At 42.2% G+C, this 15,070-nt stretch overlaps 1 protein-coding gene across 5 annotated transcripts in view; it reads right to left on the reverse strand.

Moving 5' to 3' along the window:
- The window catches only part of ST3GAL1 (ST3 beta-galactoside alpha-2,3-sialyltransferase 1), a 142,401-nt gene that overhangs the window by 61,758 nt on the left and 65,573 nt on the right, over nt 1-15,070 (reverse strand). For 2 of the 5 annotated variants that reach the window (XM_070748330.1, XM_070748327.1), the window contains exon 2: nt 124-281. The gene's annotated coding sequence lies outside the window, so the exon portion shown is untranslated. Of the gene's footprint in view, nt 1-123; nt 282-10,742; nt 10,910-15,070 lie in introns of those variants that run through there. The other 3 variants (XM_070748325.1, XM_070748328.1, XM_070748329.1) reach the window with 3 other exon arrangements.

Below are 15,070 nucleotides of genomic sequence, written 5' to 3' on the forward strand. Positions count from 1 at the left end.
TCTGAACACTTTTCAAAGGTAGAAGAGCTCCTTTTATACTTCACCTCTTCTCAGGTGAGATTTTGGGAAAGTCCACACAATTACCAAACCCAGAGCCAACTTTGCTTCAAGAGATTCATTTACCTTGGCAACTGTTTTCACTTGGATTATTTTTTCTTTCTCTTCTTGTGACGGGAGGTCTCCTTCCCTTTGTTTTCTCCTTGTTCCGTCCCAGTGTAAACTGTTTTCCTTCAGCAGCAGAGAACTAGGCTGGTGTTTGAGATCTTTAGATCTTCATGGATCTGCAGGAGAGAGAGAGAGCAGAGAAATCAATTCGATTCCAAGATTGTGATCACGCACCCATCCATCCCTGAAGGAAAGATTAGTTTGGATTTTCTGGAAGCCAAAAACAATGTCCTTTGGCGGGACCCAGGGGAAGAGCCTTCTCTGTGGTGGCCCTGGCCCTCTGGAACCAACTCCCCCCAGAGATCAGAATTGCCCCCACCCTCCTCGCCTTTTGTAAGCTCCTTAAAACCCACCTCTGCCATTAGGTATGGGGGAACTGAGATATTCTTTCCTCTGGGCCTCTACAGTTTATGCATGGTATGTCAGTATGTATGTCTGGTTTTTATAATAAGGGTTTTTTAGTTGTTTTATTATTGGATTGCTACATATTGTTTTTATCACTGTTGTTAGCCGCCCCAGTCCATGGAGAGGGGCGGCATACAAATCCAATCAATCAATCAATCAATCAATCAATCAATCAATCAATCAATAAATACGCCCTCCCAGAGCCTCTGTGCAAGCCAAAAATCAGCTGGCTGGCACACAAGCACGTTGGAGCGGAGGCAGGGCAATGACTTGTGTGCCAACAGATATGGCTTCACGCGCCACCTGTTGCACCCGTGCCATTGGTTCACCATCACTGTTGTAGGAGGTGACCCGGCTGAGTCATAAGTCACATGTTCCTGCCTGCTTGCCTTGAATGCCTTTCTTATCTCCCGCTCTTTTCCCTTGACCTTTAGTTGGTTGGATTCTCGTAGAGAGCTCAAACTCGGCAATAAATCTTTACACTCAATTGTATTGCATGCATCTCCCAATTCCCCCTGCTTGTTTGACAGTTGTGTTCCTGCTGCTGCTGCTACTACTAATAATTCTATTCCATCTAAAATATATGAAGAACGGTTGCAGGAACTGGGCATGGCTAGTTTAATTAAAAGAAGAACTAGGGGAGACAGATAGACAGATCGAATCTCAGTCGGCTCAAGGTTGACTCAGCCTTCCATCCTTCCAAGGTGGGTAAAACGAGGACCCAGATTGTTGGGGGCAATAGGCTTACTCTCCGTAAACTTCTTAAGAGGGTTGTAAAACACTGTGAAGTGGTATATAAGTCTAAATGATATTGCTATTTATTAAATGTTCTGTCGAGCTCTCTGGTAGAATCCTCCCAAAAATTCACAGGTACAAATTTCAGACACACACACGTTTGAAAATTCAAAACAATGTTCTTTATAATGAAAATTCACTTAAACTAGGCCCTCTTTTGGTATAGCAAAGAGCACTCGTCTCCAAACAAACTGGTAATTTATACAAGTCCCTTATCAGTTCTGTGATACTTAGCTTGCAGCTGTGAGGCAATTCACAGTCCTTCTTTCACAAAGTGAAACACACTTTGCTCTGGTTTAGTTATAAAGCAGGGAAAAATCAGCACACAAAAAGTCAAAGGCAGTAAAGCAGTCACGAAACACAACGATCAGATAATCCTCCACAATGGCCAAACCCACAGGCTGCTATTTATAGCAGCCTCACTAATTACCACAGCCCCACCCAACCACAGGTGGCCTCATTTTCTTTGATAATAATCTCTCAGTTGTTGCTGCCTATGCATCGCTCTCCGCATGCGTGGCTGTATCATTAACTCTTGTTCTGAATCCAAGGAGGAGCTAGATAATTGATCTCCTTCTGAGCTGTCTGCCCCACTCTCCTCCTCCCTGTCACTCATGTCTTCTTGGTCAGAGGAGCCTTCATCAGCAGATTCCACCGGGGGCAAAACAGGCCTGCAGCATGTGGATGTCTCCCCCACATCCACAGTCCTTGGGGCAGGAGCTGGGCCAGAGCTAGCTAACCACAACATTAAAGCTGAAGTACTGAAGGGCCAAGCAGGCATTTCTCCTGCTTCACATACAGAAGCTAAGCTGCATCAGATTTCAACAGTTGGCAGTAAGAGAATACTTTGAAATTCACCTGATGGGAAGCACAGAGAAGTCTAGGTAGAAAACAGTTCTGCATTATTATGCTGCTTTTTTTTTTGTTTTTCCTGGCATCTGCTGCTGAGGGGTCCCTACATAGCTAATGGTAGGTCCCAGCCTGACCCAGGGTGCTCCTATTATTGTGTACCTGGCTTGGGTAACAATTGGGAGGACTTCAGCCCCAAATGACACTACACAGCCTTGATTTTGAAGACACAAGCCAAGGTGCCCCTTGGCTGCCTCTATCCCAGTGTTTCCCAACCTTGGCAACTTGAAGATATTTGGACTTCAACTCCCAGAATTCCCCAGCCAGCGAATGCTGGCTGGGGATTTCTGGGAGTTGAAGTCCAAATATCTTCAAGTTGCCAAGGTTGGGAAACACTGCTCTATCCCTTGGATGTAGCCAACAGCTTTGAAATAATCCGGCATCAAAGCGAGCTTGTGATTTTTCCAGAATTCTTCGGCTAATGAGACTTTTGCTTTCCTATCTTCACTGGATGCCAGGAATGTTCTTCAAAATTTCTCTCACTGGCTTTTTTTAAAAAAATAAATGATTGACAGCAGAAAAAGACCTCATGGTCCATCTAGTCTGCCCTTATACTATCTTCATTTTTATTTCATTAGAAAGAGCACATTTCTTTCCTATCATATATGTTGTTTTTGTGATGGTTTCTTTTCAAATAAGGCGGCAAACATCCGTCAAGTGGAAACCTGGTCCACTTGACAAAGAATGACCCATAAATAACTGTGGAACTGTGTGTTCAGTTCTGGAGACCTCACCTACAAAAAGATATTGACAAAATTGAACGGGTCCAAAGACGGGCTACAAGAATGGTGGAAGGTCTTAAGCATAAAACGTATCAGGAAAGACTTCATGAACTCAATCTGTATAGTCTGGAGGACAGAAGGAAAAAGGGGGACATGATGGAAACATTTAAATATATTAAAGGGTTAAATAAGGTCCAGGAGGGAAGTATTTTTAATAGGAAAGTGAACACAAGAACAAGGGGACACAATCTGAAGTTAGTTGGGGGAAAGATCAAAAGCAACGTGAGAAAATATTATTTTACTGAAAGAGTAGTAGATACTTGGAACAAACTTCCAGCAGATGGGGTTGGTAAATCCACAGTAACTGAATTTAAACATGCCTGGGATAAACATATATCCATCCTAAGATAAAACACAGAAAATAGTATAAGGGCAGACTAGATGGATCATGAGGTCTTTTTCTGCCGTCAGTCAGTGACCGAAATAGCATCTGAGAAATAAATCAAGTTCCAGTCCAATTCTCTCACTTAGGGTTCAATTTATTAACAGAGCCATGTTGGTCATGCCATCTTCATTCTGATACTAACCTCTTCCCAGTTCCCACCCAGGTTAAGGTTCATCCTACATGCACGTATTACCCCCTCCTGCTCCCCTGCTCCCCATTTTCCTGACTTCCGATGGGCCTGGTAGGCCTGTTTTTTGCCCTCCCCAGGCTCTAGAGGCTTTCTTGGAGCTAGGGTGGCCAAAAATGCTCTATCTGGAGTGTTGTACATACTCCTGGTCAGTTGGAGGATACTGAAGAGGTCGATGACTCTGATACAGATAGTGTTTATGAATTAGTGGCAGGCCCTGGGTTACAGGTATCAGAACAGGTGGGAGGCCAGCCACAGGATGTTGCTATGAGTCCAGACTCCAATGAAGAAGAGACAGACAATTGCTGGTTAAATCCTCCCTTCAGAAGAGTTCAAAGGCGCAGGGAGCAAGTGTTAGGAAAAAGGTATTAAGGGGAGGAATGGGTTAATTACTGAAGTGATGTACTCGTCACATCAGGGTGCCAGCGGGGAAGAAGGGTGGAGTTTTTCAATGTTGTGATCAATCATGGACGTGTGTCGTTTTGGCTCCGGAGTGAGTTAGCTTATTCATTATTATTTCGCAGCTATTCCTGGTGCTTTTGAACTACGCTGTATAGACATAAATCTTAAGATAGGGGAGGAGGCAGGAAGGGAAGTTTGTGTGCTCTAATTGCTAAAGATAAAGAGAGAGGAATGTGACTGTATGGCATTTTTAATACGGAGGAGAGGAGAATAAAAATTGAGTTTTTTTGTTTATGAAATCCTGCATTCATTAAGCATTAATTTCAATGTAATCAAAGTTCTATCAGAATCCAGAACATGGAGGTCCTCCAGAGGCCGAAAATTCCCTCCCAGAGCCTCCGCATCAGCTTAAAATCACCTGGCAAGCATGCACATGTGCGCTGTAGCTGAGCTAGGGCAACGGCTTGCGTGCAGGCAGGTATGGCTCTGTGCGCCATCTGTGGCATGTGGGCCATAGGTTCTCCATCACTGTCATAGTGTATTGGAACATTGGAACATTATAAAGCTCTCCATTTCCTTCTTAATATCTGATGATGATTGTTGTATCCCGGGCCTGCACAGATTGAAAACAAAGGAGGAATCCACACGCTGATATTTTAAATCCACCTTTCAATATAGAATGCAGTATTTATACAAGGGTTGGTTTTGGATAGGGTGGCTTCAACTCCGCATATGATGTTTTCAGTTTTCCAACACCTCAAAACTACAGGACATGAAATTGGTTTTGACAGAACTAAATTAACTTCCAAAACTGAACACTACAACAAAAGAATAATCATGGAAGCCATTTAAATAGAAAAACATCCCCACAATATGAGCAAATGTGATGATACCTCCTGCCTATCAGACATCTGGAAACCAGCCCTCATCAACAAACGTATCCCAGCCATGCAAACTGAAACCAGACCCAGAACAACACAGGACACCACCACCAATCACCACCACCAATCACCACCACCAGACCCAAACCCACACCCACCCTACAGACCAAATACAACCACCACCCAGAAGCAAAACCACATCAGTGCCTCCAACTGCTGCACCCCTGTATGACATGTACACAACATATGACCAGACCACAAACTCACAGCCAAACCAAAATCCAGGATGTTACACCACAGACACACATTACAAAACAGCTGAGTAGTCTGCAGGGACCAACTACTCAGGATATCACTCCCAATCCATAAACATCAACTAATCAGCATACATCAATTACATCAATGACCCCAGGTGTTACCCCATTGACTCACCAGGAAGTTTCAACACAGCTTGCAGTTCCTGAGCCAGCACTCCACACCCACCCACCAGTGTTTATAGAGGGAAGGCAGCTCAGGTCTCGCTGTGTTCTCCCTAGCACAAGGACAAAAGCACTAGCCTGAAGATGATGAGTGGGACCTCGTTGAATCGTAGCCAGGAATCTCTGAAACTTACACGGGAAGAAACCCGAATATGCCAAGACCTATATATATATTGATATTAATGTTATGCAATATCCTATTCGATTTTCCTTGTCCTTTATGAGTATTTCTTCATTTGTCATGTATCATTTTGTGGTTTTTTTGTCCAGCCACTCGTATAGTAAATTCCAAGTTTTATAGTACTCCAAATCTTCTTTTCCTTTTAAAAGTTGTATGCTTTCATGCTGGGTTTTTCCCCCCCGTATTCGTCTCACATATCAATGCCACATGAAAGCTGATTAACTCACAGACCCAGGCAACGGCAGAAATCCTCCATTGTTTCCTGCGCCCAGCTCCTTCATATCTGCCTTCATATCCTTTGCCCCCCTTGGTGTGCCAAAACCACTTGGCACCTGCGGCTCCAACAGGCTTGGCCAGTGGCATTCCCCTATCCTTTTTCAGTTGCCAAACAGAAACCCATCCTTGGCAATAGACCTCGTGCCAGGATTGTTCTCAGCGAGGCTTAAAACATAAGACTTTCCAGCAGCCAATAAACCCAGAGTCCATTGTTCACCAGAAGGGGTTTTTAATGCTTTTTTTTTTTGACCTAGGCAGCTCTTTGGAGGACGGAGAAGATGAGGAGCTTAAAGACAGAACAAAAGGCAGAAGATCAAGGCAGCAGAGAAAAATAGCCTGTCTGGGTATTTTCTCTCGGAATTATTTCCCCCCTTTAAAGTAGGCAACTACATTGACAAAGCCCTGGGGAGAATAGTATATTTAATACCAGTATTGTGCAGAAGAATATTCCTGTATCTTGTGGGTGGGGTGGGGGGAGATTCCCCCCCTTCCCAGGTCTATTCAATTTGATGAAAGAGAATGTGTTTCCAAAAAAGGACATTTTTTTTGTAAAAAGGTTTTTTAAATTTTTTTCACATATATTCATATAAATGTTAATGCATATATACTTTACAAACATATTAAAAACAGTGTCTAAATCCATGTTTCCAATCATTTCTATATCCGTATTTGAACATTTTTCTTATTAATAAATTGTCTGCATTCAAATCTCACTCCCCTCATACACTCACCATCTCTCCCATCTGCCTTGGTTCTCCTTTGTCCATCCTTCCTTCCTCTCTCCTCTCCACCTTTAACCGTCTCCAAAAACCTACTTCGTCCCTCCCCTTCTAAGCCATTCCTTGAGTGACTTCTACTTTAAATTAAAAAAAAAAAACATTTTTACTTGACAGACTGTTAATATAGTATTTATATGATATCAATTCCTCTAAAAGACTTGATGGAAGGTCTTAAGCATAAAACCTATCAGGAATGACTGGTGATGGGACAAGGAATATAATTCTCTTTTCCAGGTAGAAAATGTCCCAAAGATGCTTTAAGTCCTGTTGCCTCTTGAAAAAAATACCTTTGCGATAACCATGACCTGGATGACTGAGAATCTCCATAGGTAAGTAGAAAATAGTTAAAGAAACCAACTCAAAGCTGAAACCTCAAGGCTATCTGTATAGTCTGTAGGACAGAAGGGAAAGTGGGGACATGATTGAAACATTTAAATATGTTCAAGGATTAAATAAGGTTCAGGAGGGAAGTGTTTTTAATATCCACACAGTGGGCAGTGTTACTAATTTAACAACCACAAGGATGCACTGAACCAATGGTGGCAAGGAAAGTTGTAAAACCCGATAAAACCCATTGAACAAATACAGCTGAAAACGAACAACCAATCATATGACTATCTGGACCAAACTGGTACACAAGACATTTATAAGGTAAAGAGAATAGGATAAATATTCAGTGGTACCCCTACTTAAGAACACCTCTACTTAAGAACTTTTCTAGATAAGAACCGGGTGTTCAAGATTTTTTTGCCTCTTCTTAAGAACCATTTTCCACTTAAGAACCGGAGCCCGGAAAAATTTCCCAGGAAATTTGAGAGCAACACGAAGGCCGGGCCAGTTTGTTTGTTTGTTTGTTTGTTTGTTTGTTTGTTTAATTTGTATGCCGCCCCTCTCCGAAGACTCAGGGTGGCTAACAACAATAAAGAAGACAATGTAACAAATCTAATATTAAAAAATAATCTAAAAAACCCCAATTTAAGAGACCAATCATACAAACAAGCATACCATGCATAAATTCTATAAGCCTACGGGGAAGGGAAAAAATTTCAATTCCCCCATGCCTGACGACAGAGGTGGGTTTTAAGGAGCTTGCGAAAGGCAAGGAGGGTGGGGGCAACTCTGATATCTGGGGGGAGCTGGTTCCAGAGGGTCGGGGCCGCCACAGAGAAGGCTCTTCTCCTGGGTCCCGCCAAAGTTTCCTGCTATTCCCCCCCTAATCCTGGCCATCTCGGGCTTTCCTGGGCTGTCAGAGGAACCTTTTGGTGGTGCTTTAAAGAGGCTTTGGAAGTCCAGAGCGAACAAAGCATTTTCCTTTCTCTGGGCGTTTGGAGAGGGAATAAAACTCTGCCAGTGCCCAGAGAAAAGAAATGTTCCCTTCGCTCTGGGCAGCAACTGTCCTGCTCCTCTTCTTCCTCCTCCCACCCAAATTCCGAGCTTTTCTTTCTTTCTTAATGGGTTTGCATGCATTATTTGCTTTTACATTGATTCCTATGGGAAAAATTGCTTCCACTTTTCTACTTAAGAACCTGGTCACCGAACGAATTAAGTTCTTAAGTAGAGGTAGCACTGTATTCTGCTGGTGATGTTACCTTAGTCTGGGAACGAAACATTCAAAAACTATATTGAAACAAGCTTGGAGAGCAAACCACAGCCAAAATCTAAAATTCGAGTTACAAGTATTTTCTATTATGTCACTTAACAGATGTCGCACTTAGCAATGGAAATATGGGGCTCAATTATGGTTGTAAGTCGAGGATTACCTACTTGTCACAACCCTCCCAGACAGAAGGCAATTGACAAATGTTCCATGATAATGTTTGCAAGCTTTCTGCCCCTAAAACCATCTCCGTCTGAAAGTTCCACTTATTTAATGGCATGTTTCTCAATGAGCCAAATGTGATTCCCGAGATTGATGGACAAATTACTTGTCTATCAATAATAAAAGAGAAAGACTTTCTTTCACATATGGTGGACATGTCCGCTCTCTACATGGGGCTACCTTTGAAAAGTGTTCGGAAACTTCAGATCGTGCAGAATGCAGCTGCGAGAGCAATCATGGGCTTTTCCAAATACTGTATGCCCATGTTACTCCAACACTCGGCAGTCTGCACTGGTTGCCGATCAGTTTCCGGTCACAATTCAAAGTGTTGGTTATGACCTATAAAGCTCTTCATGGCACTGGACCAGGATACCTGCGAGACCGCTTTCTGCCGCACGAATCCCAGCGACCGGTCAGGTCCCACAGAGTTGGCCTTCTCCGGGTCCCATCGACTAAACAATGTCTGGCGGGACCCAGGGGAAGAGCCTTCTCTGTGGCGGCTCCGACCCTCTGGAATCAGCTCCCTCCAGAGATTAGAACTGCCCCCACCCACCTTGCCTTTCGTAAACTCCTCAAAACCCACCTCTGTCGTCAAGCGTGGGGGAACTGAGACATCTCCCCCTGCCTATGTAGTTTTAGTGCATGATATGACTGTATGTATGTTTTTTTATATTAGGGTTCCTTGTTTTTAGATTTTTTTAAATGTACAATTGCTATTTTAGATTTTAAATTATTAGATTTGTCAATACATATTGTTTTTTATCACTGTTGTGAGCCGCCCCGAATCTGCGGAGAGGGGCGGCATACAAATCTAATAAATAAATAAATAAATAAATAAAATCAAGAAATTTTGGAATAAAATACAAAATTGGTTAAAGGAATTGATAAAACTCAAAATTAATTTTAAAAAAACAGAAGCTTTTTAGCTAGGCATTATTGATCAAAAGATGGGAAAGAAACCGTATTATTTAACACTCCACATATTAACGGCAGCCAGAATCACAATTGCACAATGCTGAAAACAAAGAGAGCTACCAGATGATTATATATTAATAAAGAAAATCGTGGACTGCGCTAGAGCAGGTATGCTGACATTTTAAATAAGCAATAAAGAAGACTCAGAGTATTATAAAATTTGGAACACCATTTATGAGTGGTTAGAAACGAGAAAAGAACAAAACTGATATATGATTATGAATTAAACACAAAACAAAAAGGATGAAGTTACTTAACGTATAACATTTTAAAGATAAATAATTTGATTTGTATGAATTGAGATATAGCAATCTTGATTGATTTAAGGCAGTTGAAAGCAAAACAAATATGCATATAAATAACCGGAATTCATTCTTTTCTAAATGTCATTGTCTGTAACAGCCGTAAAAAAATGACCAAGTAGTTGTTGTGTTTAGTGGATATGTACAATTTGATTGAATTGATTTCCCCCCCTTTTTTCTTTGTGTGTGTGTGTGTAATAATTGTTTGCTCTAAATGTTGATATGTTTTGTTTTTAATGTGTATATTTCAATAAAAATTATTTTAAAAGAACGATAATGAAAGAGAAAGAAAAATGGGTGCATTTAGCCAATGAACACCCATTAAACTTAAGATTTCCTATCACACATAAAGACACATTCATTGCCTTATATATAATAAAGAGCTATTGCAGTGGGGGGGGGGACCCATACACATTTATCTAAGACTATTTCACACCAAGAGGAGGGGGAGGAGGAGGAGGAGGAGAGGAAGGCGAAGAAGGTGAAGAAGAGGAGGAGGAGAACGGAGGAGAACAGAGGAGGAAGGAGGAGGGGATGAGTAGAAGGAAGAAGAAGAAGAGGAGGAGGAGGAGGACAATGAAGAAGAGGAAGAGGAAGGAGAAGGAGGAGGAGGAAGGAGGAGGAAGGAGGAGGAAGGAGGAGGAAGGAGGAGGGGATGAGTAGAAGGAAGAAGAAGGAGGAGGAGGAGGACAATGAAGAAGAGGAAGGAGAAGGAGGAGGAGGAAGGAGGAGGAAGGAGGAGGGGATGAGTAGAAGGAAGAAGAAGGAGGAGGAGGAGGAGAATGAAGAAGAGGAAGGAGGAGGAGGAGAACGGAGGAGGAAGGAGGAGGGGATGAGTAGAAGGAAGAAGAAGAAGAGAAGGAGGAGGAGGAGAATGAAGAAGAGGAAGAGGAAGGAGAAGGAGGAGGAGGAGGAAGGAGGAGGAAGGAGGAGGAAGGAAGAGGGGATGAGTAGAAGGAAGAAGAAGAAGAGGAGGAGGAGGAGGAGGGCCTTAGATTATAGTTTAAATTTTCTCCCCACCTGTAAAACTGACAATTGGGAATTTTATCTCTACTTACAGGGGTTGTTGACCCCTTGACATTGGCCTTTGTACTTCTAAGTTCTTCACATCGCCTTCTCTTCTTCTCTGGGAGTCCAAGTTTACACCCCTTATTAAATCCTTTCCCAGCTGCGCATCAAACGGAGTGAGCGAGAGTAGGAGCCACTGTTGTTGCTTGTGTAAGAGAGTCCCCACCCTCCCAGGCCAGATGCAAATCAGCCCCGCATCAGGAAAGCAGAAGAAACCAGGTCTGCACGGTTCAGATTACAGGGGTGGGGGGGTGGGGGAGTTGGAAGTTTGAGATACAAACCGTCCCTTTGGGGCCAAAGGACAAGTGACGCAGGAAGGTTGCAACTGAGCAATACATTTATTGTTTATTTTAGCAAAGCAGGGAGAGTAGGCTTTAATTCAGAAGGGTAGTGGTGGATTAATTCTTTTGTCCGCTTTGCAGGACAGAACCAGCCCTGTCCAAATATTAGGATAAAAAGCACTATCAGATACAGTATAGCATTCCGGTAAGAAAATAATAGCATTGCAGGAAGCAGGGAGAGAGAGTGAGGGGGAGGGAGGGAAAGAGAAAGAGAGAGAGAAAAAGAAAGAAAGAAAGAAGAAGGAGGGAGGGAGGAAGGAAGGAAAAAGAAAGAAAGAAAGAAAGAAAGAAAGAACGGTGGGAGGCAGGGAGGAAGGAAGGAAGAAAAAAGAAAGAAAGGAGGGAGGGAGGAAGAAAGAAAGAAAGAAAGAAAGGAGGGAGGGAGGGAAGCAGGGAGGAAGGAAGGAAGAAAAAAGAAAGAAAGAAGGGAGGGAGGGAGGAAGAAAGAAAGAAAGAAAGAAAGAAAGAAAGAAAGTAAGAACGGTGGGAGGCAGGGAGGGAGGAAGGAAGAAAAAAGAAAGAAAGGAGGGAGGAAGAAAGAAAGAAAGAAAGAAGGGAGGGAAGCAGGGAGGAAGGAAGGAAGAAACAAAAGAAAGAAGGGAGGGAGGCAGGAAGAAAGAAAGAAAGAAAAAAAGAAAGAATGGTGGGAGGCAGGGAGAAAGAAAGGAAGGAAGAAAAAAGAAAGAAGGGAGGAAGGAAGGAAAAAAGGAAGAAAGGAGGGAGGGAAGCAGGGAGGAAGGAAGGAAGAAAAAAGAAAGAAAGAAAGAAGGGAGGGAGGCAGGAAGAAAGAAAGAAAGAATGGTGGGAGGCAGGGAGGGAGGAAGGAAGAAAAAAGAAAGAAGGGAGGGAGGGAGGATGGAAGGAAGAAAGAAAGAAAGAAAGAAAGAAAGAAAGAAAGAGCTATATTATTAAATCCAGGGAGGAAGACAAAAGAGAACCAGCAGTGACTTTCCCAACAGTATGGATCTACTTAAAGCAGATCTAACAGTTTGTACGAGTGAACTTTAAAAGAAAGGCAAACATCAATGTTTGCAGGAGAAAGTCTGCTGGTAAGTTGATTGCACCACATAAGATTCCGGGCAAATCAGATCTGAATATAAATAAATGTTCTGACTACTGTGAGGTCCACAACTACACTTCTAAATGAAAGCATCAGCTGATCTGATTTTTACAACAGTCATAAAGCGAGTCTCCATCATCCTTAAGTGAATCATATGGAATGGAATAGGAATGTGTCTCCTAGTTTTCATTTTGAACTAGATATACCCAGTTCCTGCTTGAAGTCTAGTGTGAAGTTTCTATAGTCTGTAGATGATTTGGGAAGCCATGTCATCTGCTGGTGTTGGTCCACTGTGCTTCATTAAGTCCAGGGTCAACACAACTGTCTACTGGGAGATTTTGGAGCACTTCATGCTTCCTTCCGCAGACGAGCATAAGTTCATTTTCCAGCAGGACTTGGCACCTGCCCACACTGCCAAAAGCACCAAAACCTGCTTCAGTGATGGTGGGATTACTATATGATTGGCCAGCAAACTCGCCTGACCTGAATCCCCTAGAGAATCTATGGGGCATTGCCAAGAGAAAGATGAGAGATATGAGACAGAACAATACTTCAGAAGAGAAGGATTTAGGGGTAGTGATTTCTGACAGTCTCAAAATGGGTGAACAGTGCAGTCAGGCGGTAGGAAAAGCAAGTAGGATGCTTGGCTGCATAGCTAGAGGTATAACAAGCAGGAAGAGGGAGATTGTGATCCCCTTATATAGAGTGCTGGTGAGACCACATTTGCAGTACTGTGTTCAGTTCTGGAGACCTCACCTACAAAAAGATATTGACAAAATTGAAGGGGTCCAAAGACGGGCTACAAGAATGGTGGAAGTTCTTAAGCATAAAACGTATCAGGAAAGACTTCATGAACTCAATCTGTATAGTCTGGAGGACAGAAGGAAAAGGGGGGACATGATCGAAACATTTAAATATGTTAAAGGGTTAAATAAGGTTCAGGAGGGAAGTGTTTTTAATAGGAAAGTGAACACAAGAACAAGGTGACACAATTTGAAGTTAGTTGGGGGAAAGATCAAAAGCAACATGAGAAAATATTATTTTACTGAAAGAGTAGTAGATCCTTGGAACAAACTTCCAGCAGACGTGGTTGGTAAATCCACAGTAACTGAATTTAAACATGCCTGGGATAAACATATATCCATTGTAATATAAAATACAGGAAATAGTATAAGGGCAGACTAGATGGACCATGAGGTCTTTTTCTGCCCTCAGTCTTCTATGTTTCTATGTTTCTAATACAGAAGAGCTGAAGGTCGCTATTGAAGCATCCTGGTCTTCCATAACACCTCATCAATGCCACAGGCTGAGAGCTTCCATGCCACACTGCATTGAGGCAGTAATTGCTGCAAAAGGGATCCAAACCAAGTACTGAGTAGTACACATGCATGCTTATACTTTTCAGAGATCCAATATTGTTCTATGTACAATCCTTGCTTTATTGATTGCATGCCATATTCTAATTTTCTGAGATGGAGAATTTGGGGTTTTCATGAGCTGTACTGCATAATCATCATAATTATGAAACATCATGACTTGATCTATCTTGCTTTACATGTAATGAGTCTCCCTCGTATATTAAGTTTCATTATTGAAATAAATGAACTTTTGCACGGTACTCTGTGTATTTTTCACAATGCCCATCCGAGGCAGTTCCAGGTTGCATGAGGCATGGAAAATGCTTTTGTGTGATCTTGCAATCTCCGAAAAAAGAAGGAAAGTACATCCAAGTCTTGTATGATTTTTGGAAGCTCCAGGCTGCGTGAGAACAGGGCTCTCTTGTGTCGCCAAAATGACATGGCATGTCACTTTTGACACGTGTCATAGGTTTGCCATCATGCTCCTAATAGTTAATACAGTTCTCCTATTTGGGTCAAGCTGCTGAAAGAGAGAGAGAAAGGAAAGAGAGAGACAAAAGGATAGAAAAAGAGACAGAAACAGACACACAAGGAGGGAGAGAAAGAGGCTGACAGAGAGAGAGAGAGAGAGAGAGAGAGAGAGAGAGAGAGAGAGAGAGAGAGAGAGAGAGAAGAGAGTGATAAAAAGATGGAAAGAGAGAGAGAGGAAAGAGAGAAAAAGATAAAGGAAAGAGAGAAACAAAAAGAGATAGATGAGAGAGAATGGAAAGGGAGGAGGTTAAACAATTGTTGCTGAAGTATTCTGTCCATAAACTATAGTATTTCCCAACAAAGTTTACCAGAAACTTAAGCCAGTATTACAACACTTTTCTTTGTGTGTTGTTGTGAAATATGGGGATAATAGTTGAACATCTACTCTGCATTTTCAACCACACCAGTTTTAAATCCCTGGTACACTAATTTGCAATACTGTACTTTATTGTCCACAGGTTTTCCACTGAACAAGAATAATACTTCATTTTCTTAATACCTGGATCCTCTGTCTTTCGGAACAGTTAAGACCTCAGCTGACATACAAACAGCAAAAAGCAAGTGATAGAATAACAGAGTTGAAAGGGACCTTGGAGGTCTTCTAATCAAATCCCCTGCTTAGGAAGGAAACCCTACACCACTTCAGACAAATGGTTATACAACATCTTCTTTAAAACTTCCAGTGTTGGAGCATTCACAACCTCTGGAGGAAAGCTGTTCCCCTGATTAATTGCTCTCACTGTTAGGAAATTTCTCCTTAGTTCTAAATTGCTTCTCTCCTGGATTAGTTTCCACCCATTGCTTCTTGTTCTAATCTCAGGTGCTTTCGAGAATAGTTTGACTCCTTCTTCTTTGTGGCAACCCCTGAGGTATGGAACATTGCTATCATATCTCTCCTGGTCCTTGTTTTCATTAAATTAGGTGGTAGGGAAAGCAAGTAGGATGCTTGGCTGCATAGCTAGAGGTATAACAAGCAGGAAGAGTGAGATT

Source organism: Erythrolamprus reginae, chromosome 3 (genome assembly GCF_031021105.1).
Source record: "Erythrolamprus reginae isolate rEryReg1 chromosome 3, rEryReg1.hap1, whole genome shotgun sequence".
In the NCBI taxonomy this organism is placed as follows: Eukaryota; Metazoa; Chordata; class Lepidosauria; order Squamata; family Dipsadidae; genus Erythrolamprus; species Erythrolamprus reginae.